This window comes from Pinus tabuliformis, chromosome J, assembly GCF_031772625.1.
Source record: "Pinus tabuliformis cultivar Carrire ecotype Pingquan chromosome J, CPIR1, whole genome shotgun sequence".
Lineage (NCBI taxonomy): Eukaryota > Viridiplantae > Streptophyta > Pinopsida > Pinales > Pinaceae > Pinus > Pinus tabuliformis.
The window spans coordinates 1244910573-1244936545 of NC_142295.1; positions in this window are offsets into that span (position 1 = coordinate 1244910573).

A 25973-nucleotide genomic window follows, 5' to 3' on the forward strand; every position below is an offset into this window, starting at 1 on the left:
GAGATGAGGGTGTTCCCGATCTTATTGAACCATGCTTGAAAATGCTTCTTTCCAGTAAGTATTACACCACAATGGAGATGAGGGCATGATTTTTAACGAAAATGCTAAGTTGAGGCTTTAGTAATTAAAATATTTGCAAAATTAATCTCTAATGACAAAATCTAATATATCTTAGCAAAGGCCCATTCTACAACTTTTTCCAAGCTTTTCTTATTACAATCTAGTCTTCAAATTTTATTGAAAATTACATAATATAGTATATCCCTTGATAATGGGTGGAATTTAAACATAAAGGAATGAATTAAGACTCCTCTCATAAAATGGAAGCCACATAATTTGTGCAGGATCACATTTAAAAATGTTCATGGTGTTTACACAATAGAGTACTCATTTGATTCAAATTAATTGTGTGCGTCTTTGTTGTTGTTGGGAATAGGAAGTCTCTAATAGTGTTGTTAAGTGAGACCAGGTTTCAATCTGCAAATGTGGAAATGATGTATTTCACTTCCCCCACTCTACATGATGAATACAAAGGCTTCAAAAACTACTAGATCATAGGGCACTTAATACAATTTAAGTATGGAAAATATGTGATTGTGTTGGAACTATTTGATCTGCACATGGGGGCTTCATTGGGGGAGAAATACCATACCACATGCATTCATATTGGGGGATATATATTGAGGAAAAAATGACATAATATATTGAGCATATAATAGGGTGTAAAGGGTTTTTTTATTGGCAGGTATAAAAAATGGAGCTCTTAATAAAAAAATATAAAGGGGTATAAAAAATGTTAATGAAAATGGATACTTACAGTATCTAGTGAAAGTAGTGGTTTTTGTAAATTGGGAAGGTTTATTGGGTTCGTATTGGTAGGGGGTTAAATAATATGATTTTTAGAGGCATTTTCCAATATGTAATCAAATTAAGGGTATTGTTTAGTATGCCATGAACACGTGATATGTCTTATGTTCATTGAGTGAAGCCCCATGCATCGGCACCACACCATATAAAACAATAAAATGTGATCCTATATTAATGTGTCATGAAGTTGAGAATCCATAATTCAGTTCGATCTTATCAATTGCAAAGAAAGTTGAAATCTAATAATTAGAAGAGCCCTGTTGGATTGACTCAACTATAGTGAAGAAGGTTTCTTCTACGAGGTCTTCCACTCTCAGCCATGACTTCACTATTTCAGTGAGAAATTCAGAGGCACACCTAAGTAGACAAAATATGCCTTAGAATGATTAAATATGGATATGAATTAAGAGTTAGGTCATCGCTAGAGAGCAAGTCTCACAATTCCTAGCATGACAATTGAAAAAATGCTGGAAGGTTATGGGAGAGGAGACTTTGAAAATGATAGTATAGTGAAAGCCTACCCATACAAAAAAATAAGGATAAGTTGCAAATGTTTTTTCCTAAGTTGTTTGTGGCCAAAGGAGAGAATTGGTTTTAGACAGGGGCACAAATAAGAGTTAGGTCTGCCCCACGGTGAGTGGTTTCATCCTGGCAAGAATTTCTTACATGAGACTCGATGGAATTTTAACCAAAGCGATACTGTACACCCATTAATGGAAAAAATGTTAGGTAGAGAAAAAACCAAATTAATAGAGAATGCCTAGTGACTATAGTGGGAGGAAAAGTGTAGGCAAAGAAACACCTAAACTAACACTGAAAAAGAATGCTTTTGCAATGATAGTGGGAGGCAAAGAAATACCTAAATTAAGGATCTGTGCTCTGATACCATGTCAGGCCAAGGAATCACACCCAAAAATCAGATGCCATTGCATTAATGAGAGAAAGTTTTAATAACAACAGAGAGTGACCTTTGGGATTCATCTTCCAATGTCAATTCCTATTCTAATGCTTAAAATTTATTTTTATTTACATATGTACAATTCATTCACCCAATCCCCCTAGATTAGGTGTTTGGAAATACCTAAGGGCGAGGGTTGCAATTTGTGAGTGACCTTCATGTGGCCCAACTTTTATTCCATATCCCTAATTTCATCCTAATCTTAATTTATGCATTATAATTATATCTTATTGGGTGATTAGATTTAGGGATTTTTTTTTTATTTTTTTTTTATGAAAATATTTGTAACCATGGTTAGATGAGTTGAAATCTTATGTTTCTATGTTGGTTTGATCCTTGTGAGTTTGTAAGAGGAAATATACATGGAATATCTTGGAGGATTTGTAGTGAAGTGAAATAAGGAGTTGGTTTGCAAACTAAAGAAGTCCCTATATGGATTAAAACAATGCCTAAGAATGTGGTATCAAAAGTTTGATACTTACATATTGGGACTTGGATTCTTAAAGATAAAATCCAATTACTATGTGTATTCCAAATAGGTTGGGGATAATTGTATTTATGTGGTCTTGAATTTTTACTATATGTTGTTGATTGGAAATAGGAAGGAAACCATCAATATGTCAAAGCTCAATAATATTCTATATTTGATATGAAGATATTGGTGCTACAAATTTTATTTTGGGAACAAAAGTTAAAAGAGAGTAGGAAAACATGAAACACTATTTTGAATCAAAGAAAATATGTTGAAACCATATTAAAGAGGTTTAATATGTATGAATGCAAATTAGTAAAAGTCCCTATTTTATAGGTGCAAAGTTATCTATAGATTAGTGTCCCAAGAAATAATAAGAGGTAGAAGACATCTCTTGTGTTCCCTATGCTATGTATGCTATGACATATACTAGAAAAGATATTGCCAATGCAGTGGGAGGTTTGAGAAGTCATATGTTAAAACTAGGGAAGGAAAATTGGACAATTATAAACAAGGTCTTTTGATATTTTCATCACTCCATAGATTATGCAAACTACTACCAAAAAAGACTTAAACCTCACATAGAGATAGATACACAAATATTTGTTGTTGCAAATTAGGATGGATATGTTGACCGTAAAAGATCTATAAGTTGTTATTTATTTAACTTATTTAATGGAACAATTAATTAAATGAACAAGATGCAAGTTGTAGTTTCATTCTCAACTATGAAAGTTTAATATATGGTATCCATTCATGGATGTAAGTAAGTTATATGGTTGGAAAATTTGTGTTCAATTATTGGTTTTGTTCAGAAATAAATAAGAGTAGGTTGTGATAGATCAAGCACAATGTTTTTCCAGAAAAGAACCTTATTTATCATTCTAGAACAAAGCATATTGATTATGGTACCATTTTGTTAAATACATGGTTGAACATAGGAAAGTATTGTTGGATAATATTGACACATCGAAAAAAGTTGCAAATACATTGACAAAGTCTATTAGTATTAAAAAATCCTCTTGGTGTAGAGGATCAATGGGAATTACCACCATTGGTAGCTTATCATATGAGTTCTTTCCCTTGCCCCCTTTATGCAAAGAAAACAACAAGTAGGAGAATGTTGGATATATGTTGTATTCTTTGTAGGTTCCTAGAGTAAAAGGGGTTCATGTGGGCTATGAGCCCCTATGACTTGTTGGGTGTGGGAGGGAAATGGTAACTCCATTGGGGGTTCAAGGTAGTGCCATCAAAAGAATTTTTTTGAGTCCATTATGCAATAGAATCCTAGTTCATTGTTTATGAAATTTCTCCGCATAATGAAAGCTCTAGGCACAATGAAATATCCCCTCATAGAATATCTATTCGCATAGATTCACAAAGCTCTTTGCATGCGGTGATGACTCTTTGCATAACAAATAATTAGCTAATAACATAACATCATGATTGATGTGAAAAACCACTAGCTAGTAACTAGGTGTGAAGGGAGGAACACATATAGTTTATATTTGTAAACTTAGAAATATAGAAGTGATGATATGTACTTAATTAGCATGAGTGTAGGTCAACTTGGAAATAAAAAGAGAACTCATTATGAAAGTCATTTCACTACGGATAACACTAATCTCACATAACAAAGGAGTATGAGGTTGCAAGGCTAAGCGATAATAGAAGACATAAAACTAATATTAACAAAAATCATAAAATAAAGATATAACTTACAAAAAAAAATACTAGTTAGGCACTTTTAGGTCGATTCCTAGTGAAATGAGTAATCTCAACTTTATAACATCAAATATAAGAAAACTGAAAATCACCAATAATATTAATATTTATCATAATTATGGATAAGCTCAACCTTGTAACCTCAAATATAATAAAACTAAAAATATTAAATTATTAATATATTAATTGAAGGAAGCACTAATCCATGATGATGATGTAAGATTGAATATCAATAATTATCATTATTAACATAAAGATGTGAAGAAAAGGTTAATGTCTTAGATTACAATGTTTTTATGATCATAAGTGTGAGTAGTGAAGATAGGGATTGTAAGGAAAATATGCGTACAACTCTCGAAACAAAGATGGAATCTTCAAACAAGATCAAAACGAAGCTACTATCCCATTTTTATAAGCCATTATATACCCTTGGTTATATAATAAAAATGAATAAATTATTTAGATAATAAATTAAAATTTTAAAAAGAACTAATCAAGTGAATTAGTTCAGAAAGATAGCATTAAAGAATGTAATCAATGGCCCAACCTACTTGAAAAGAAAAGGAAGTTAATTATACATACTATTGGGAAACCGTTGGTCGCTACTAGACTTTCTAACCACTTCATCAATATGAAAGCCACCTCTCAAGCGAGATGAAACAAAAGATTTTCAAGGTTTAGTTTCTTGAAAGTCAAGATGTAACCACGAATGGAGGTGACCAACTGGAGTTTTCTCATTAAACGGGCCACAAACAAAGGCCCTTTTCATGAATGATAAGGAATGCGAGATTCAATTCACAAAAGAATGAATGATATCGGATACGGCTTCATTAAAGGTGGGACATGTCATGAATAAGATGAATGGTGAAAGAATCCAAAATAAATTATCATTTTAATAGAGTTAATATATTTATTTAAAAGTTGATGATAAAAAAATCAAAAATCAAGGAAACAGTTATAAAATTTTACAGAATATCTCAGTGATCAAAAGAAAAGACCAAAAATACTTCATCATTATTTCAAAGAATTCCAAATTAATGTAACTTATCAAAACAAAGAATAACCTCACTTTCTGGGCAATGATGATGTTGATGTTGATTATGTCAATTTACCTCACTTGTAGAAAGGAAGGGCATATGACATTTCTTTAATGGTTGTGTCAATCAACCACAATTATAAAATTTTACAAAATATCTTAGTGATTAAAATGTCTTAGTTTTAAATGATTTTATAAAAAATAAAATGATATTTAGAGTATGTGAAAAGTTTATTAGAAAAAATATTGTTTATTATTAAATATTTTTTTATTAAAATTTTAATAGTAATAATAACCATAATTTAATTTTCGTTATAATTTGGTTAATTTTTTATTAATAATAATAATAGAAACTATTTAATTTGAGGTCAGGTCATAATTTGGTTAGATATATAATTCACATATAAGATTATATTTATAAAATAAAGAATTATTTTTATTTAATGATTTGATTATTTAATTTAAGAAGGTGTAAATATCTAATTACTTTTGGATTCATAATCTCTCCAAAAAAATAACATTAAACTTTTATAAATACTAAATTTTTTCATCATTTTGGAACTTTAATTTTGTAAATCATGTGCTCAACATTTTATCCAAGATGTTCATTAAGTTGAATATGGATGTTCATTAAGTTGAATATGGATGTCATTAGAGTTTGAGTATCTAAAATAATTAGAACCAAACTCATAAGGAAATTCCCAATCAAGATTTAAAGTTGGAAGAAGATATCAATGAGGTCTCCATTGATTTTGAGATATTTTTTCAGAGTGGTCCATCACCAATGAAAAGGAAACCACCCAACTAAATGACAAGCAAATATGAATTAACAGATAGATTAAAATACACCCTATGATTTGAATAAACAAAAGGCACAGGGAGAAGTGGACAATAATGATAAGGAAGATGCGGATGATGATAAGGAAGATGAGGATGACTAGGATGAAGAGATAATCATTATTGAATCTCTAACTTTTTAGGAGAAAAAGGAGGGTGGGACATTGGGAGAAAATCTAACTCACGACATAGTCATTCAATGAGAGTACACTAAACGAGATCCATCATATCCCTAGATCTATCAAGTACCGATAGACATCAAGTCTCTCGAGATGCAAACATTTCCTCAAGTTTTGCACTCAAAAAAGGGAGTGCAAGATGACAAAGTGGCTGGAATGAGGATGAAGGATGGGAGTTGTAAGCTTCTCCATGAAAACTGAAACCATATAGCCTCTGTTATTATTTTAGCCAATATTAGAATTCTATATCTATATGCAAAAAAAATTACAAAATGTGACTAAGAACAAAACACATTTGAACTACATGCACTTGTCAATTAACAAAATCAACCTTGACTTTTGCCCTTTTATGGTCCATGAGTTGGGTTCAACTTGTCATGGGATTTTCCATCGAAGAGATTCCATGCTGACATGAGAGTTCAAACATAAAGTCCCCACCTTGCTTTTGCAAGCATGGTTGGCCAAGCTATCTACCTCTTTATTAAATCTTCTTAAAACATGAAACAATGACAATGACTAAAAATTAGTCATCAATCCTTGGATTTGGGATAAAACAATAGACAATTTCACATCCTTAGGCCTATGATCCATGGCCAAAGCCCTTATAATATTATGTGAATCCATAATTACGGTGATCTACTCAATTCCTTTACTTTGAGCAATATTTAGTCCTTGAAACAAGGTGTAGCCTTCAACCATCATTGTTAGTTAAGTGGCCAATACTCCATTCATATATGTCCCCCTTTTTGTTTGCTAGGATCAATATTGTTGTTATTATACCAATAATAGTACGTTAATTGTACATTAATAATAATATTGCTAACTTTACATTAATAATAACAATGTTAGCTTTACATTATTTATTACTATAGTAATGATAATATGATAAATAAATAATAGTAAGTTAACTTTACATTATAGATAGAAAATTTTCTTGTGATTAAATTGGTAGCTCTATGACTTATTTTTTACATTACAAAACATTTTGCGTACATAACATTTAACATTTTGCATTTTGTATTACATTTTACATTTTACATTTTATATATGTTCTAATTTGAATATTTATTAAACATATGAAGCTAACATTTGTTATATATATATATATATATATATATATATATATATATATATATATATATATATATATTCCCAACATTTAAAAAATGTGACATACAATCTTTCTTACATTGTTCTTATACATACCCCCCATATTGAACTCTAGAGCATCTCTCGACGCAATAAAAATTCAACTTCAACAACCATTATTTAAGGGCATAAAACATATCAAATGCCACATTACACCAACAACAACCCTGAGATGGAGAAAGCAAAAGTTAATATAGCAGAAAAATCAAAAGTCAATTGAAATTAAAATGTGAAAGTCAATGAAATAAAAATTCAACATCTATAGAGCAATCAAAGATTATTAAGAAACCTTAGATTTTTTTTTTCTAATCATTGTTAGACAAACTTGTAACATATTTTTTTAAAGAAAATGTCATGCACACCTTACCTTCACACTATTAACTGTAAATATCCAATGAATCACAATAAACAAGAAAAAAAATGGAATAAATACCAAAATAATCTAACAATATAAATGCATGATCCACCTACACAAATAAACAACATTCCTAAGAAACTAATACACAAATAAACAACATTCCTAAGAAACTAATAGCACACTATTGAGGTGGATAACCTCATCATTTAAATGAGACACTATAGTCACAGATTTCACATTTTTTGTATTGCCATTCGATTAAACATTTTTGCAAGGATGTCTACCAAATAATTTTAACACGATGGTACTAATGAAGAGTTATTCACATTAAGGAATAAAATGAACATGAAGATATATAGACTGTTATGGAACCAACTCAAGAAAAAGATAGAAAAGATAGATCAATTCCTTAGAATTCAGCCTCTTTGAGGGGGCAACCTCCTTTACATTACATAAATGAACAACTCTTGGATGATTCAAATGACAAAACCTCCTTTCTATATATAGGAGTCTAAGGAGTCACAATATAACCCAGCCGACCTAACAATAATAATATAAAGTCACAAAAATAACAATAGAGGGATTCTATGGGGCACACTAAAAACAATATGGGGTGTTACACTAAAATAGAATCACCATGATTATTTGCAGTTAGTATGGGTCTATCATCACTTGTATTGTCCTCCTAAGCAAGTCTAAGACCTCAGCTCTTCAAGCTTTGGAAGTGGGAGAAAGACATTAAAAATCAATGTAACTCTGGTACCGCACTTTCTCTCATGGTCACCTACGGTCCCGCACCTTCTGTGTACAAAAGCTGCGTACCTACCCACTCTGTCCCTAACGGTGTAGGTGTAGACCCCTGTGAAAGTCAAAAGGCACAAGTTTTATCTTAAAAAACTCACTTTGGGTTAATTCTAGAGTTTTCTAGAAGGAACTTTGACGTGGATTGTTCGCTCTGAGGTGGTTCATGCATCCCAAAAGAGAAGGACCTAATCCCTTGACTAAAGGAGCTATCCCTTTGAAGGAGGGCTTTATCCCTTTGAAGGAGGACCTAGTAACTTCCCTCCATTGCACTATAAATACAAGCATTGGGGTGAGGACTAGTGAGGTTAGAAGCTGAACATTTTGAGGGTAAATGCTGGTGAAATTAAGACTCTTTGGTTGAGCTTGAGAGGAGAGATCACATACCTCTTGGTTCCATTGGAGAGTGAGTGAAACTTGTCAAAGTAGAGGAGACATCTTGTTGGACCCTAGGAGGAGCTTGTACAGCGTCAAGGCAAAGGTTGTAAAGTTCTTCTTCTTTTGAATTAATACAATCAAAATCATTTTTCTCAACAAGTATCTTATGTTATTTGTTTCATGGACTCCTTGACTTTCATGTTAAATATGTTTTATGCAATTGGTTTTTCAGGTGCTATTTAATTTGTTTGCCTTGTTTGTGTTTGCAGATTCGCGAAAAGGAGCTGATTTGGATCAAAGGAGCAAGGGCATCCACAAGCTTGCGTTGGACCAAAGGTAGGCCCTAAAAACACTTGTTTGCTATTGTTTATTGAAGCATATTTAGAGAAAGATAGTGTCTGGTTGGTTTGCTTGTCGTTAGGTCTTCTTTAGATTCTAGGAAGGTCTATATTGTCTGCAAGATCGACTCATTCCGTGCGACAAAATGGCGACTCCGCTGGGGACTTGATTGTTTTCCTTGTCTATACTTTGACCTGAGAAACTATATTTTCTGTTTCTGTTTTTGACTTGATGATTGTGGGATTGGGTGAATTTAGTTAATTTTGAGTTAGTTTTCATTTTTCATAGTTTTGGGAGAGGTACGCACCCTCTGAGTTAAGCACAGTGCGTACCTGTACGCACTTTCGCTTTGTGCACAAAGCGTGGACGCACCTGTGTAAACAGGTTGCTTGCGTACCCTATCAAAAATTTGAAAAATTTTAAATTTTTCTCTTTTTTATCAGTTTAGAATTTTTTTATAGGTTTTAGCCATTGCCCAGACCTGCTTGTTCCCTGTCAAAAATTTTCCTTGGTTTAATTTCATTAGCATTAGGGTTTTAGGTGGAATTCCTAGGAATTTTGCTTGTTGGGTTTGTTTTTCGTTTTTGGTTGTGTAGTGGCTCTGAGCTTAGAAGCCGTAGGGACCTCAGATTACCTTGGTGTATACCAGTCTTCTTATGAGTCTCACCATTTATGAAATCTCCCCTTGTTGAGGACTCGGATTTGAGTTTTCTCATTTCAAAATTTCGAAAAGCTTGTAGTTGAAAGTTTGGAATTTTCATTTTAAAAAAAAGAAAACGAAAGATTGGTTGTTTTTTGACTAATTGTGATTCTGCATAAATAGTCCTTAGCTCACATTTAGCTAAGTAAAACATCCTCAAAAATACTTTTAGTAGGCTTTGACTTCAAGTAGCTTTTTATAGTTTGTAGCTCTCAAAGTTAGTCATTTTCATTAGTTTTGAGTGTTTTATTTACAAAATATAAAAAAAATCTCTTTTGGAAAAGTTGGTTTTTTGTAGTGATTGAGTGCTTTGAAAAGAAAAGGGAAATTTGTGTGAAATAGCTAGTTGTCTCGTTTTGAGTGCTTTGGAAAGGAAAAGCTCTTCTTTTAATTTGTTTAATTGAGAAAGATTTGTGTTTACAAAGTATTTGCATTCTCAAACTTTTTCTTAGTTTAGAAGTTCATCGAAGAGAAAACATTGTTTAAATCATCTTAGGTGCATCTTTTTAGTGATTTCGAGTCGAGTCTTTACACCACGAGTTTCATCTCCGCCACCTCTTGACTTAAACAACAACCACTAAAATTAACGCTTAAAGTAAAATTCACCTAGTAACATTTTATTTCTAGGGCTGTGATACACCAACTTAGCTTAGGCTAGTGCCTTGGAGTAGGAGAGTAATTAACTCTCCAAGACAGTAAAAAAAAACAAGTAGCTGTATCTTGTGGTAGGAAGAAATCCAATTGTTGCATTTATGCTCTGGGAAAGCTCCTCCTAAAGGAGAAGCACGAGATCGTGTCTGAACCAGTGTGGGAATCAATCCTTCCTCATTGGGAACGACGCCAGATATTCATGTATTAAAAACGGTAAACCTCGAATTAACCATTGTCGAGGAGCCTGGGGTCACTTGTTGGTAAACCTTGGATTATGTCAAGGAGCCTTCAAGGGGATTGAGCTTGCTACTCTGCCCTTGCGTGCGTATCGGATCGTAGACTGTTCCCCCAGGTGTATTTGTCTCAGTTGGTAACCTTAGTGGCCATATTCTTTAGGATTCTTCCTAAGGTGACAGTGGTGGGAAGATCCCACTGTACCTGGAGCAGACGTCGGCTAGACTCACTTGGATTTTCTGGGGGGTTCACTTCACTCGAGACGGTTAAGTGGAGGAACTTGGTCCAGTATATTCATTAAGCAGGTTGTCGGGGTAACTGTTCCAACCGCCATTTTTGTACTAAATTCTGCGACGTTGGATTTCATCACCAACTAGTGTTTTCAGTCCGGAAAGTTACTGTTTGTATGTGTTTGATCTCTATATTCTTTAGGCGTGTGATTCAAATTTGTTTGGTTCTTTAGAGGCTTTAGGTGGTCTTCATTGAGATTTTAATTTGTTTGCATGTGAAGTAGTTAAAAGTTTTTAACTGTGGCTGAATTACCAAGACAGTCTCGTAGACTTTGGGGCCAGTCTCCTGAGTTTGTAACCGTGGCTGATTTATTGAGGAAGTCCCGTAGACTTCGGCGCCAACCTCCTGAAGAAGTCCTAAGCCAGCTTGAAGGCTTGAAAGTCCTCGTAACTCCTAGTGGTAGTAAAGTTGGGTCACCTGAAGAAGGAGAGTCTTCATTGGTTGTACATCCTGATTACCAAACTCTAGTAATAGGTTATAATCCTGAATCTATTTCGCTTTCCGAACTTGCTGGTAGCTTTTCTTCTACTAGTGATATAGGTGAAGAACCTGAGATATCTGAACCTGTTACTCCAACATCGGGGTTTGTCTCTCCAACTTCTAGTGCTCCTAATTCACCTAGGGTAGAAAGAGTAATCACCAAAAATCTTCCTTCCGGTTTGATAGCTATTGAAGAACTTGCTCCGGAAGAAGAAGTAGGCATCCCTATCCCTGAAAATCAACTTGTTATTGATCTAAGGGAGCGTGAATCAATTTTTTACAGTCCACCTAGAAGTACTACTTGGTATCTTTCTTTGACTAATTATTTGGAAAACCCAGCGTTAAGTTTTTCACCACCTCGTGCTCCTTATCATCCTAGAGGTTTTTATACTCCCGTAAATATGTCAGGTCAGTTGTCCATGTTTACTCAATCCCCTGAATCTTTTTTGTATGGCGGTCCTTCTGTTCCCTTTGGGTATCAGTCACTTTCTGGTACTTTTTCGAGAGCATCTCCTCAACCTATTAAACAAGGGTTATTCACTGGAAGCAATGGTGCAAAGCCGTTGAGTGTAGAAGACATTCTTATGATGTCAGGTTCTATTCCCAATTCTCAACCTCAAGGTGGCTAGTTACCGCCTGGGGGGCAGCCTCAATTAACGCCTGGGGGCAACCTCAAGGTACACAATTTGCATCTGGGGGGCAACCTCAAGGACAGTACGTACCTACGGTACAATACGTTCCTCAAGGTCAACCCCAGACTCAATATGTACTCCAAGGTCAACCCCAGTATCAATTTATGCCTCAAGGTCAACCCCAGTATCAGTACGTGCCTCAGGGGTATCTACCCCAAGGTTAGTACTCGAACCAAGGTTTCCAACCACCCCAAGGTCAATCTTATGTTCAAGGAACGGGAAATGTACCTTTCAATTATCAATCCTACCCTCACCCGGTTATGGTCCTCAATATTCTCAACCTGTTATGGGTCAGTACCCCGGAATGAACATAGTGTGGGATCCATCGCAAACTCAACAGGTGTTGCAGCCAAGTGTACAGTTGTCATCTCAAACTGGACAACCCTTAGTTTCTGGTTCACTCCAGCAACCAGTCCAGTCTAACATTCAAACTTCTGTACCTTCGGTAGTTTCTCAGTCTGGGCCTACTGCGCCTCGTACTCCATCTCAAACGACTGCTACAACTGCTGCAACATCTGTTCAATCTAGCCCACCTACTTCTGGAGTATCGACAGCTCCGGTTTCTACTATTCCTGTATCTACTCCTCAGACATCTTTACCACCATCTGGATCCACGATTCAAACTACGGTTCAGATGCCTGTAGGACAACCTGGTTTAAGTACGGTTGTCACAAGTCAACCTCAATTCACCTATCAACCGTACCAGGGACAGTACCAATTCGGTCCTGCTGTCCAGTGGCCAGTTTATCAGTATCAACTGTATCTTGGGTACACTTATCAACAACCTCAACAACCCCAGTACGGTCCAATTAATCCTGGTTTTCCGGGAGGATACAATATCCCGAACGCGATTCCTATTCCTAGTTATCCCGGATATCCTCCTCCTAGGGCTGGTCTCATGACCAAGAGTTTTAGGGATCCTAATCGGTAGTTACCATTTATCGCAGCTTTGGACTAACCTGATTTGTCGCGCCTAACGAACGATCCGATTAATTATCTTCCGTTTTGGTCGCCAATGCCGAATAAGTTTCCCAGTGACATTCCCAAGTTCGAAGGTAAATCTGGAGAGGACCCGTCGAACCATGTGATGACTTACCACCTCTGGTGTGCGTCTAACTCCATCACAGATGATTTGATTCGTCTTAGACTTTTCTAGCGCACTCTAATTGGTCTCGCGGCCAAGTGGTACATTGAGTTATCGCGAGGCACTTTTTATAATTTTAGTCAGTTAGCTACCTCGTTTTTAACTCATTTTCAGTTGCCAGTCAGATATGACAATGGCACGGAATTGTTAACTTCGCTAAAAAAATCGACATCCACGTACATTTCAGATCATATTCATGAGTGGAGACGTCGACGAAGTTTAGTGAAGGTATTTATTCCAGATCAAATCTTGGCTGAGTGGTTTGTAAAATCTTTGTTTCCAAGGATCACTGAAGATGTTGCTAAAGCCGGAGTTGTTACTGAGGAGCAAGTGATTGCTCAAGCATAGTACCTTGACTTGGTCTATACTCAGTTAGGTACGTTACACGAAAAGATCCCTGATCTTCCCAAGTCAAATCAAATCACTGCAGCTCCTTCGGGATCTCATGCCGCTGATGGTATGATTGGTACGGTTAACACTAAAAGTAAGAAGAAGTCTTCCAAGAATTATTCTCCTATCATAACCTTACCTGATTCCCCGACAGGAGATTCTTCTGCAGAGGTTTCCGCTGATATTCACGTTGTAGAGTCATCTACAGCTAAATCAAAATCTGGTGGGAAGAAGAAAGGAAAGAAGAAGAATAAAACGGACAAAATTTCAAAAGAGAAATCTGAAAAGGCAGAATCCAATGATGAAAAGCGCAAACCTCGTTATCCATGTATCATTTGTGACGAAGAACATTTTACAAGAGACTGCCCTCATCGAGCAGAGGTTGCGAAGATCGTCAAAGGTTCCCAAACTCCTGCTGTTTTGAAGGATCCATTTCCAAGTCAAGATAGCAAGATGATAGGTTCTTCCTCAAGTGCCAATGAAGAACCCATATTGATGATGTCCCATGTAAGGATTGCGACTCGATCGCAAGATTATGGCAGTAAAAGTCCTATTGATGGTAAAGAAGCAGAATCTTCTCATTCTAATCCATCAACCTCAGCTCCTGGATCTGATCCACTACAGATCGAGAAACCTAATCCAGACTTAGTAATCAAACCGCCCGCCAAGGGTATACTTCGAAAGTCAGCTTTCAATCCACATGCGAGAGTGGCTCAGAATTATAACATTGTTGAGGATTTAGCTATTTCACCCTCAACAATGTCGGCTTTGGAAGTGCTGCAATCATGCTCAGCACAGCATAAATTACTTTTGTCGGCTATAGGAGCTGTTGATGTTCAGGACCCGAACCTAATAATCTTTGATCTAGAAAATAGTACACCGCGTTTGCCTCATCAAATGGCTTTCCAGATCCCAGTGATAGTAAAAAATAGGCCTATTCATCGAACTGTAATTGATGAAGGATCTTCAACGTGTATTATGTCGATACAGTGTTGGAGATCGCTTGGTTCTCCTTCACTAAATCAATCCCCGACAATTCTTAAGGCCTTTGATGGCCGTGGGTTTCATCCTTTTGGAATTCTACAGGATTTGCCTATAGGGGTTGAAAGAAAAACCGTTAGTCTAGATGTGGAGGTGGTTGATGCCCCTCTAGACTACAACCTTCTCTTGGGTCGAAGTTGGTCTTACGCTATGACAGGGGTCGTTTCATCGGTCTTTAGAGTAATAAAGTTTCCACATAATGGAAAGATCGTAACAATAGACCAGCTGGCTTACTTTTCATCCGACCCAGCCTCTTCGGAGAGTATTCAGCATGTCGGTAAATCGACTATCCCATATAAGGATGTTGGAGTAGGATTAGTTAAAGATGCCGGTTTACTGGGAACTTTTCCTTTTCCTCCAATCAATGCATCATCTTCATTTGCAACCATTCATATGATTACATCAGACACCATTTCTTATGACGATCCTTGGATCGTTCCTTCTGAATCTGAAATAGACTCATTTGGTAATTCCATGCCTTTGAGTCCATATGAAATTGCCTATGAAGCCGTGCAGTCTTTTGCCAACCCGTGTTCAACTGAAAATGACTTAATGAATGTGGTCCGTGAGGAATCACTTTTCACATCAACCTCAGATTTAACTACGTTTTCTAAACTTGTTCACTCTGATGAGAAAATTTGTGAAATCCTATGTGTAGATGATTTACCATGGGAAGATCTCCATCACAGATCTTCGTTTTTACCTGAGGATGATCATTTTGAAAATGATTTCTCATCAATCTTTACGACTGAATATTTCAAGGAACCTCAGAATCCAATGAAACATCCCGATTCAGAGTTAAATTTGGGAAACATCTCTTGAACTATCCCCATTGACATTTCGGTTAAGCTCGGAATTGTTGAGAACATTCATATAGGTGCCTCATGTACAGATGACGAAATTCAATTATATAAAGCCCTATTTCAAGGATTCTGCGACGTGTTTGCCTGGTCCTATGAGGAAATGCCAGGAATTGATCTCGCGATTGTTGTTCATGAGATCAAGACTTACCCGGATGCTAAACCCATCCAGCAACGTTTGCGTCAGATTCACCCACGAAAAGCTGCTGCAATTAAAGCAGAAGTTGAGAAACTGTTGAAAGCAGGTTTCATTTATCCGATCCCGTTAACGGATTGGGTATCGAATATTGTTCCGGTTAACAAAAAACAGGGGACAATAAGAATATGCATCGACTATAGGGACATTAATCGAGCCTGTCCAAAGGACAACTACCCAACTCCCTATATCGATCAAATCATTGATGATTGTGCCGGTAGCGAAATATTTTCCTTTATGGACGGTTTTTCCGGATACAATCAAATCAATATTCTACCTGCCGATCAACCAAAAACGGATTTCATTTGTCCATGGGGGACATTTTCTTATTGCAAATTACCTTTTGGGCTTAAGAATGCCGGAGCAACTTTTCAGAGGGCGATGTCTTATGCGTTTCATGACATCAAGCACATTGTGCAACCCTACCTCGATGACTTGTCGGCTTATTCATTACATCGAGCTAATCACCTCGTCCATTTACGAGCAATCTTTATGAGGTGTAGGCATTATCGTATTCGGTTGAACCCACACAAATGTGTCTTCTGTATAGAAACGGGTCGATTGCTGGGATTTGTAGTTTCGAAAGCCGGCATTCGCGTTGATCCCTCGAAGGTCGAAGCTATTATCAATTTGCCTCCTCCTTCGAGTCTTCACCAACTCCAAAGTTTGCAGGGGAAAGCAAACTTTTTACGATGATTCATTCTTAACTACACCAAGGTTACAAAGGGTTTTACACGGTTGTTGAAACAAAATACTCAATTCTCTTGGGATGAGATAGCTCATAAATCTTTTGATGCACTCAAACACGCGTTGACCCATGCACCGTTGTTGCATCCTCCCAACTACAACCAGGATTACTTCTTGTATCTCGCCGCCTCCCATTCCACCATTAGAATGGTCTTAGTTCAGGAAGATGAATTCGGAACGGAACATGTGATATATTACCTTAGTCGAACATTAAATCCAACTGAGCTAAAATACTCACATGTGGAGAAATTGGCATTGGTAGCCGTTCAATCTGTCCAACGTTTTCGTCACTACATTTTACTACGTAAAACTACGGTAATTTCATATTGCAACCCTATGATCTACATTTTGACCAAACAATTGCTAGGGGGCAAGTACTCTAAATGGATCTTTATCCTGCAGGAGTTCGACTTGGAGTTTGAGAAATGTAAGTCTAAGAAATCTCTAGTTTTTGCAGAATTAATGTGTGACTTCCCGCGTGCTGACACAGAAACTGTGGCAGAGGAGCCCATTGCGGACGAATCTTTGTTTCTAATCAACACTTTAGATCCGTGGTATGGGGATATCATCATCTATCTCCAGACCCAATCCTTTCGGCCAGAAATTTCAAGGTCAGAACATCGGAAAATTCGATTCCAATCCCAACAATTCAAAATTATTGGAGATACTCTTTATCGCCGTGGGGCAGACTATATTTTTCGACGTTGCTTAACTCACGAAGAGGCTGAGAGGGTTCTAAATGACTGTCACTCTGGAGCGTGTGGCGGTCATATGTCTGGGTATGCCACAGCCCAAAAGATATTGCGCGCTGGCTATTTCTGGTCATCCTTGTTTAAAGATTGTATTACGGCGGTCCGAAAATGCCACAACCGCCAGATTTTTGATCGTAAGATGCACGCTCCACCTGCTCCTCTCCACCCTATAATTGCCGTTGGTCCTTTTGCCAAATGGGGTATCGATTTTATTACATGTAACCCTCACTCGGTCGGGGGGCATGCGTATATCATCCTTGTGGTAGATTATTTTACTAAGTGGGCCGAGGCGATGCCTACATTCGAGGCAGACGGTAAGACAACTGCAATTTTCATGTTCAATCATATAATTCCTAGGTTTTGTGTCCCACAAGCGATAATCACTGATCATGGGCGTCATTTTCGAAACATTATGATGACCGAACTTACAAGCCAGCTTGGTTTACGTCACGATAGTTCAACTCCTTATTTTCCACAAGCGAATGGTCTGGTTGAATCCATCAACAAAGTTTTAGTTATCATGATCCGACGAATCATTGGGAATCATCGGTCGAATTGGCACAACATGCTATTTTCAGCGCTTTGGGCGTACCGAACTTCAGTAAAAACATCAACAAGGTTCACTCCTTTCCAACTAGTCTATGGTTTGGAAGCTGTGTTACCCATTGAGTGCGAAATCCCGTCACTGCAAATGGCCATCGAGTTACTTCCAGCTACTTCCGAAGAGGAAAAGTGTTTGTTATACTTAGCTCAATTAGATGAGAATCGATTTGATGCTGCATTGGCGATCGAGACTCACGCAAAACGTATGAAAGCTCAGTATGATCGGAATGTGATCCCTCGAAATTTTTCAGAAGGAGACCTACTGTTATTGTATGATCAAGCTAATGATAAATTAGGCACTGGGAAATTCATTCCTATGTGGCATGGTCCCTATATTGTTAAGCGAAAGCTAGCAAAAGGGGCCTATGAATTGGTAGACTTTGATGGGGACTCTTTGGGTAAACCCAGAAATGGCCTTTACTTGAAGAGGTACTATGCTTAAAAAATGGGGTATGGAGAGTTTTTTTAGTTAGAATAGTTTTTCTTTCTAGCTGGTGTGTTTTAGTTTAAAAAAAAAAGTGTGCTTAGCTTAGAGAGTGTTTTTCCGTCATTATTCCTGCTTATCTTGGTTTTACTCTTGAAATTGTAGATGTCGATGCCTCTCTAAACATACATTGGATTTGCTGATAGTGCTTGTCATAATACACGGAACATCTCTTCCGTAGCTTGGGTTATCTATTCGCCCTCTGACGAGTTAGTTTCTATGCATGGGGTAAGCCTCGGTTAAACAACAAACAACATTGCAGAGTACAGTGCAGTGATTGAGTTATTGTCTGAATCTATTTCATTTGGGATTCGGAGTTTGATAGTGAGGTTAGATTCTGAACTCGTTGTGTTACAGCTTAATAGAGTGTATGCCATTAGAAATCCAGTGTTATTAAGATTATTTTTGAGAGTGCATCTCTTGGAACATGAGTTTGATTATATTGAATATCATTATATTCCAAGGTCTTTAAATACATTAGCAGATGCAATTGATTCTCGAATGTTAAATAGACATTTGCAATAATCATACATGTAAATTTAAAACCATTCCATCACATGATTTACAAGATAAGCCGGTAATAGTGATATATATATATATATATATATATATATATATATATATATATATATATATATATATATATATATAGATATATATATATATATATATATATATAGGAGTGTGTCAAAAAATACATCGTCTTCGATCATAGTTTGAAAAACACCTTATGATCGGCAAAAATGATAAATAAAAATGTCACATGTGCCCACAAAAGGCGATCATCCTATCACTGGTGATGATCTCTATAAGAAACCACTCTCCGAGCCACCTTGCAAAGGAACCTCCTAAAAGGTCCCGGGACTCCAATCACATAGCGCTGACGTCGACGAGGAATGTCGTCTATAGTGGTCTCAGGAATATCCTCTGTCAAGCGCTCAAGATGACCCTCCAACTCGGCCAAAACCTCTGCTGATTCATCCTGTGGGGCTGGCACGGGTGCAACTGGTTGCCTCCTCTCGAAAGGCCGGAGAGCGGCTGGTCGCTGTGGACCCACATCTGCATTTGAAATTTTTACTATCAGTTTTGAGACGATGGAAAAATAAAAAAAATTTAAATAGGAAAAGTTGAAAAGGATTTTACCTGACTCGTCCCACTGCTCTCCTGGTGGAAGAGCCATGTCCGGGTCACCACAGAAATCCATCCCAGCGTAAGGGAAGTCTTGAATGGAAAAGACTTGACTTTCCAACCATTGGAAATACTCAGGTTTGAACTGAGCAACTTCTGTCCTCTCGTTCGGGTGACGGGCCATGACTGCGACCCATCGCATCAGTTTGGGCTCTCGAGGAAGCCCAGCTCCAACAGTAAGGTGCTGTGGGATCAGCATAGGAACCCTCTCCAGGCCAAAACTCACGACCAAAGCCCCATAACTAAAGGTCTTTAGTCGTCCGCTCTTGGCCCTGGTCAGTTGGCCTTTCACATTGGCCAGCATATCATTGCACCGGTTGAAGATGGTGCCTCGAAAGCAATCAACTGCCATACACATCTGGGATCCGGTGGAAATATGTAATGCAGCAGCTCCGCAAAGTTTGGTGACAGTAAACGCAATCACCATGAGCTCAGGACAGGATATGGTCTTTATGTGTATCCCTTTGTCTTTAGCCTGGCTATTGCAGTACTCTAGCCGGAGGCTATCGACAGACTGGCCACCTGGCCGAGTCCCGTATAGAGTCAAGTCTTCGCCTCTCTTAAGCAAACCAGTCAAGAAATAAATGTCCTCCGACTCGATTTCGAGCCGGTGCCCGCCAATGAAAAAACACTGGTCTTGTATGCTCCATCTGTCAACCAGCCACTGTAAGAAATCCACCTGAGCCCTCATGCCAGGAATGGTCCAGAATTTGTACAGTTCGCATGCCCTCAAAGCATCAAGTGAAGGCTGATGATTCCATGCGGCAGTATCCACGTCCTCATGCTCTTGGTCACGTCAATCTAGCATGATATACTCTCTGCATCAAGTATAAAGATTAATTAAATTGCTAGAAAACATTTTGATTGGTCCATTTTTGAGAAATTTTGGGTTCAAAACTCTTGCGGCGGGGTACGCACCCTCCGAGTTAGACACAGTGTGTGGGTCCACAATGGAGAAAAAGTCGGGGTCCGCGGGTCCGCAATGGTAAACCTGCGGACCCCCGCGCGCGGGTTTTGCGCCTAAAAACCCTCCCAAAAAATGAAATGAAGGACTAAATCAAAAAACTAAACGGTTGAAAATGAAGAGTAGGATGATGTGGATTACTTGGAGAAGACGGCGCTCGATTCCGACGGTTGGATTTTCCACAATCTTCACGGGAAGTTTTCTAAGCAAACACACTATTTTCTCACCCAAACTCGAACGGTAAAAATGAATTGACAAAGGCCCTTTTTATAAGTTTTTTGAGTAAATAAATCAAAAATTTGTTTATGTTTCACTTTGAAAAGGTATTTTGCAACGCTTTTATCCATTTCAAACAGGTATGAGTAATGTTTGTGTTTTTGTGCAGAATAAAGGATTATTCAGGCGAAATCTATCATTTTCAATGAAAAAACAAGTAGAGTCATCTTTAAGCTCTTTTCTGACTCCTAAAATATGAAAAGATTGTCGAGCGTTTCTTTTACACTCGTTAAAATGGAATTAAAAGACGGTCCACTTACAGCTCTTTTCCGACCGTAAAAACATGAAAAGATTGCCGAATTTTTGTCGTTTCAAATTCGATATTGGTTATAAAACGACGTGTCATTGATCGCTTTTTTACTTTTTCGGGTCAAGGGCACTAATAAAGAAAAGTACTCCTTGGTCTTAAAAGATCAAGCGATTCTCTCAAGTATTATTTTATACTTTTTCGGGCTTAGGAGACACAAATTTACGAAAAAGGTCAACCCTGGAGTCTTCTTAAGTTTTTTCAGACTCTCTAAAATCGAAAAACGTCGAGTTTCTCCTATACTGGACTCGTTAAAATTTCATAGTAAAGGAACTGTTCAATTACAAACAGGAATGAACCACTCCTTCTTAGGGTTCGAATTTAAACTAAGTTGGGCTCATCCGAAGGATGAGCTTATAATCAAGCAAATGTTATCCTCCTCAAGCTTGTCAAAAATAAAGAGGTACTTGCCAGAAATGGTGGGGGAAAAGAGAGGAAAATGAATCTGTTTGTCATACTTTGTAACCACTCTTGAACACGACACTTTTATTCACCTGGGTTGGGAAATCTTTTGCCTAACAGTTGATCAAACCACATTGAAAGTCTTCGGTCGGTTTCTGGGTATTAAATTTGGGTCAATTGTCACCAAACCATCTGTCGTGTCGTTATGTGTTCCAGAGGTCACTGCCAATAAGCCATTCATATGTAAAAATATCTGTCATCCATCTTGACCATCCCTGAGTTAGTCCTTGCAACTAATTTTCTTCAACTTGATCTATGATTTCGTGTTGTGGGCTTTCCTACGACAGATCACTTTCTATCGACATCAGCTCATTATCTAGAAAGATGATCTAGAAATCATCAGTACCTTGAGATCTGCATGCCTCAATGGTAGGTTTCTCACCTTTGACGACAGTTTACATCATTGAATTTCAATCGAAGGATTCCGTGATATGTTCGACATCAACACATTTACTCACATCTCATGGATTGTACTGGGTACTTTGAGAGCCATTGACATCACTGGTGGTTTCTCTCACACTTGTTAACAATTTACATCATTGACTGGTAATCAAGTGGTTTCTACCATGTTCGACATCAACACATTTATTCGCATGGATAGATTTTCGGGAAGTAGAAATGAAGACCCTGGATCTAGTTTCTACCATCCAGGCTGCGAGGAATTTTGTATTCATTGTATTGTGGACTATTCATAAACAAATGGCTGCGTCCATACTGTGTTCACATGAGTCCAGACTTGTGATGTTTTACAAGATAATTCCTATATCAGAACAGTAGATAATTTTCGAGTTAGTTTTGATCTGAGTATGGGAATTCCTATCTCAGCGATGATATGATCTCATATATATATCTTGCATTGAATGTTTTTACAGGTTCCGACCGGGCTCTCAACAAGATGATCCTCGAAATGATAAAGTACTTCACTCTTCCTATATGATAAATGAAATCCTCATCTACTATAGACTTCGCACTTTAGGGGGCAATCTGTTACACTAAAATATCGTCACCATGTTTATTTGCAGTCAGTATGGGTCTATCATCACTTGTACTATCCTCCTAAGCAAGTCTAAGACCTCAGCTCTTCAAATCAAGCTTTGGAAGTGGGAGAAAGACATTAAAAATCAATGTAACTCTGGTTCCACACTTTCTCTCATGGTCACCTGCGGTCCCGCACCTTCTATGTACAAAAGCTACGTACCTACCCGCTCTGTCCCTAACGGCGTAGGTGCGGACCCCTGTGAAAGTCAAAAGGCGCAAGTTTTATCTTAAAAAACTCACTTTGGGTTAATTCTAGAGTTTTCTAGAAGGAATTTTGACGTGGATTGTTCGCTCTGAGGTGGTTCATGCATCCCAAAAGAGAAGGACCTAATCCCTTGACTAAAGGAGCTATCCCTTTGAAGGAGGGCTTTATCCCTTTGAAGGAGGACCTAGTAACTTCCCTCCATTTCACTATAAATACAGGCATTGGGGTGAGGACTAGTGAGGTTAGAAGCTGAACATTTTGAGGGTAAATGCTAGTGAATTAATACTCTTTGGTTGAGCTTGAGAGGAGAGATCACATACCTCTTGGTTCCATTGGAGAGTGAGTGAAACTTGTCAAAGTAGAGGAGACATCTTGTTGGACCCTGGGAGGAGCTTGTACAGTGTCAAGGCAAAGGTTGTAAATTTCTTCTTCTTTTGAATTAATACAATCAAACTCATTTTTCTCAACAAGTATCTTATGTTATTTGTTTCATGGACTCCTTGACTTTCATGTTAAATATGTTTTATGCAATTGGTTTTTCAGGTGCTATTTAATTTGTTTGCCTTGTTTGTGTTTGCAGATTTGTGAAAAGGAGCTCATTTGGATCAAAGGAGCGAGGGCATCCACAAGCTTGCATTGGACCAAAGGTAGGCCCTAAAAACACTTGTTTGCTATTGTTTATTGAAGCATATTTAGAGAAAGATAGTGTCTGGTTGGTTTGCTTGTCGTTAGGTCTTCTTTAGATTCTAGGAAGGTCTATCTTGTCCGCAAGATCGACTCATTCCGTACGACATAGGGACAATAGGGGCACAACAATCTTAATAAGGGGTACAACTACAATAGTAATGGGGTAATCACTAGTATTATAGGGACCCAACATGCCCCTCTCCTTCAAAAATTTATTGCCCTCAATGCTTGAGTAGTTCTGGATGCTTCTGTATAAAATTCTCATCCTCACATGTGGAATATTCAGTGGATAAGTTCTTCCACTTGATAAGATACTCCGAAATTGATCGATTTCATAGCTGTCGAGTTCTTATTTCTGTGACTGCTTCTGGTTCCAATATAATTTTTCCTTCCTCCTCAAGTTCTGGCAATATTGTTTGAACTGGGAGCTTGTCGCCTATAACCTTCTTTAAACATGAAACATGGAAAACTGGGTGCAATCGAGAAGCTGCAGGAAGCTCCAATTTGTATGCCATAGTACCAATATTTTGCAACAACTTGTATGGACCATAATACTTTGGTGATAATTTACTATCCTTCTTAGCTTGCTTGAGGGACATTTGCTTATATTGTTGTAGCCGTAAGAATGCCCAATCACCTACATCAAAACTTCTTTCGCTGTGATCTTGATCTGCCTGTTGTTTCATTCTATTCTGTGCCAACAGGAGGTTATCCTTTAAGAGTTGGAGGACTTGTTGTTGATGTTCGATGTGATGTTCCACTGCTTGAACCTTAGAATTTTCTCTTAAATATGATGTGATGGATGGTGGCTGATATCCATAAAGTGCCATAAATGGGGTCATTTTTGTTGCTGTATGGAAGGAAGTGTTATACCACCATTCAGCCAAAGGCAACCATTTGACCCATTGTGTCTGTTTATCAGATACAAAGCATTGAAGATATCCTTCCAAACATTTGTTTACTATCTTAGTTTTCCCATCAGATTGAGGATGATAAGATGAGCTATGAGCTAACTGAGTACCAAGACAAGAAAATAATTCTGTCCAAAAATTTCCAGTGAAAATGGGATCTCTGTCACTTACAATAATCTTTGGGTTTCCATGTAGCTTTTGAACTGTTTCCATAAATGCAGAAGAAACTGTACTGGCTAAAAATGGATGTGATAATGCACAAAAGTGTGCATACTTGGTAAGTCTGTCAACTACCACCATGATGACACTCTTTCCCTTAGACTTGGGTAAACCTGTGATACAATCCATTGAAACCTCCTCCCAACGTTGGCTTGGAATGGATAAAGGTTGTAATAGACCCGGTGTCTTAATTGTTTCAACTTTATTTTGTTGGCAAACCAAACATTCCGCCACAAACTTTTGAATATTTGATTTAAGGCCATCCCAAAAAAATTCCTTCTTAACCCTATGGTAAGTTTTTAAAAATCCTGAGTGCCCTCCTAAGGGAGAAGTGTGCAATTCCATAAGAATATTTTGTTTTAGCTGGGAATTCTTACAGAGGTATAAGCGATCTTTGTACCATAATGAATCATTTTTCCAGCTAAATGTATCAGACGTACTGGAATCTTGTTGTAAATTTCGAATAAGTGCCCACACTTCTTCGTCATTCTTCCATTCCTCCCTTGCTTCCTTTATCCAGTCTGGTTGGATAATAGAAATGGTGCACAACAATGCTTCCAAATCCTCATCCTTTCTTGAGAGTGCATCTGCCACCACATTTTTCTTCTCTTTTTTGTAGATGATTTCAAAGTCATAACCCAACATCTTTGTGACCCACTTTTGTTGCTCTTCAGAGGATAATATTTGTTCTAAAAAGTATTTAAGGCTATCATGATCCATTTTTACCTTGAAGTGTCTTCCCATTAGGTAGGGTCTCCATTTCTTAAGTGCATGGAGTATTGCCAACATTTCCTTCTCATAACTAGCTGTGTGTAAAAACCTTTCCTTGATTAGACGACTTTGAAAAGCAATGGGTCTTTCATCTTGCATTAAAACAGCACCAATTCCATTTCCTAAAGCATCACATTCCACAATAAAGGTTTTTGTGAAGTCCGGTGTAGCTAAGACTGGTGCTTGGCACATTGCCTCTTTAAGATGTTCGAAGGCCTTTGTTGTTGCTGGAGTCCATGAAAATGCATCTTTCTTCAATAATGTTGTTAGAGGTGCTACTATTCTCCCATAATTCTTAACAAACTTGTGATAATACCCTGTCAACCCGAGAAATCCTCGCAGATGCTTTATGGATGTGGGGATTTTCCATTCCTTAATGGCTTTAATTTTGCTGGGGTCTACCTTAACTCCTTCATGAGATACAATATGACCCAGATATTCCATCTCTTGTACTCCAAAGAAACATTTGGATCTTTTTGCATATAATTGTTTCTCCTCCAATAGTTGTAGCACCCTGTCAACATGTTCAACATGATCCTTCCAAGACTTGCTGTAGATTAGTATATCATCAAAAAATACTA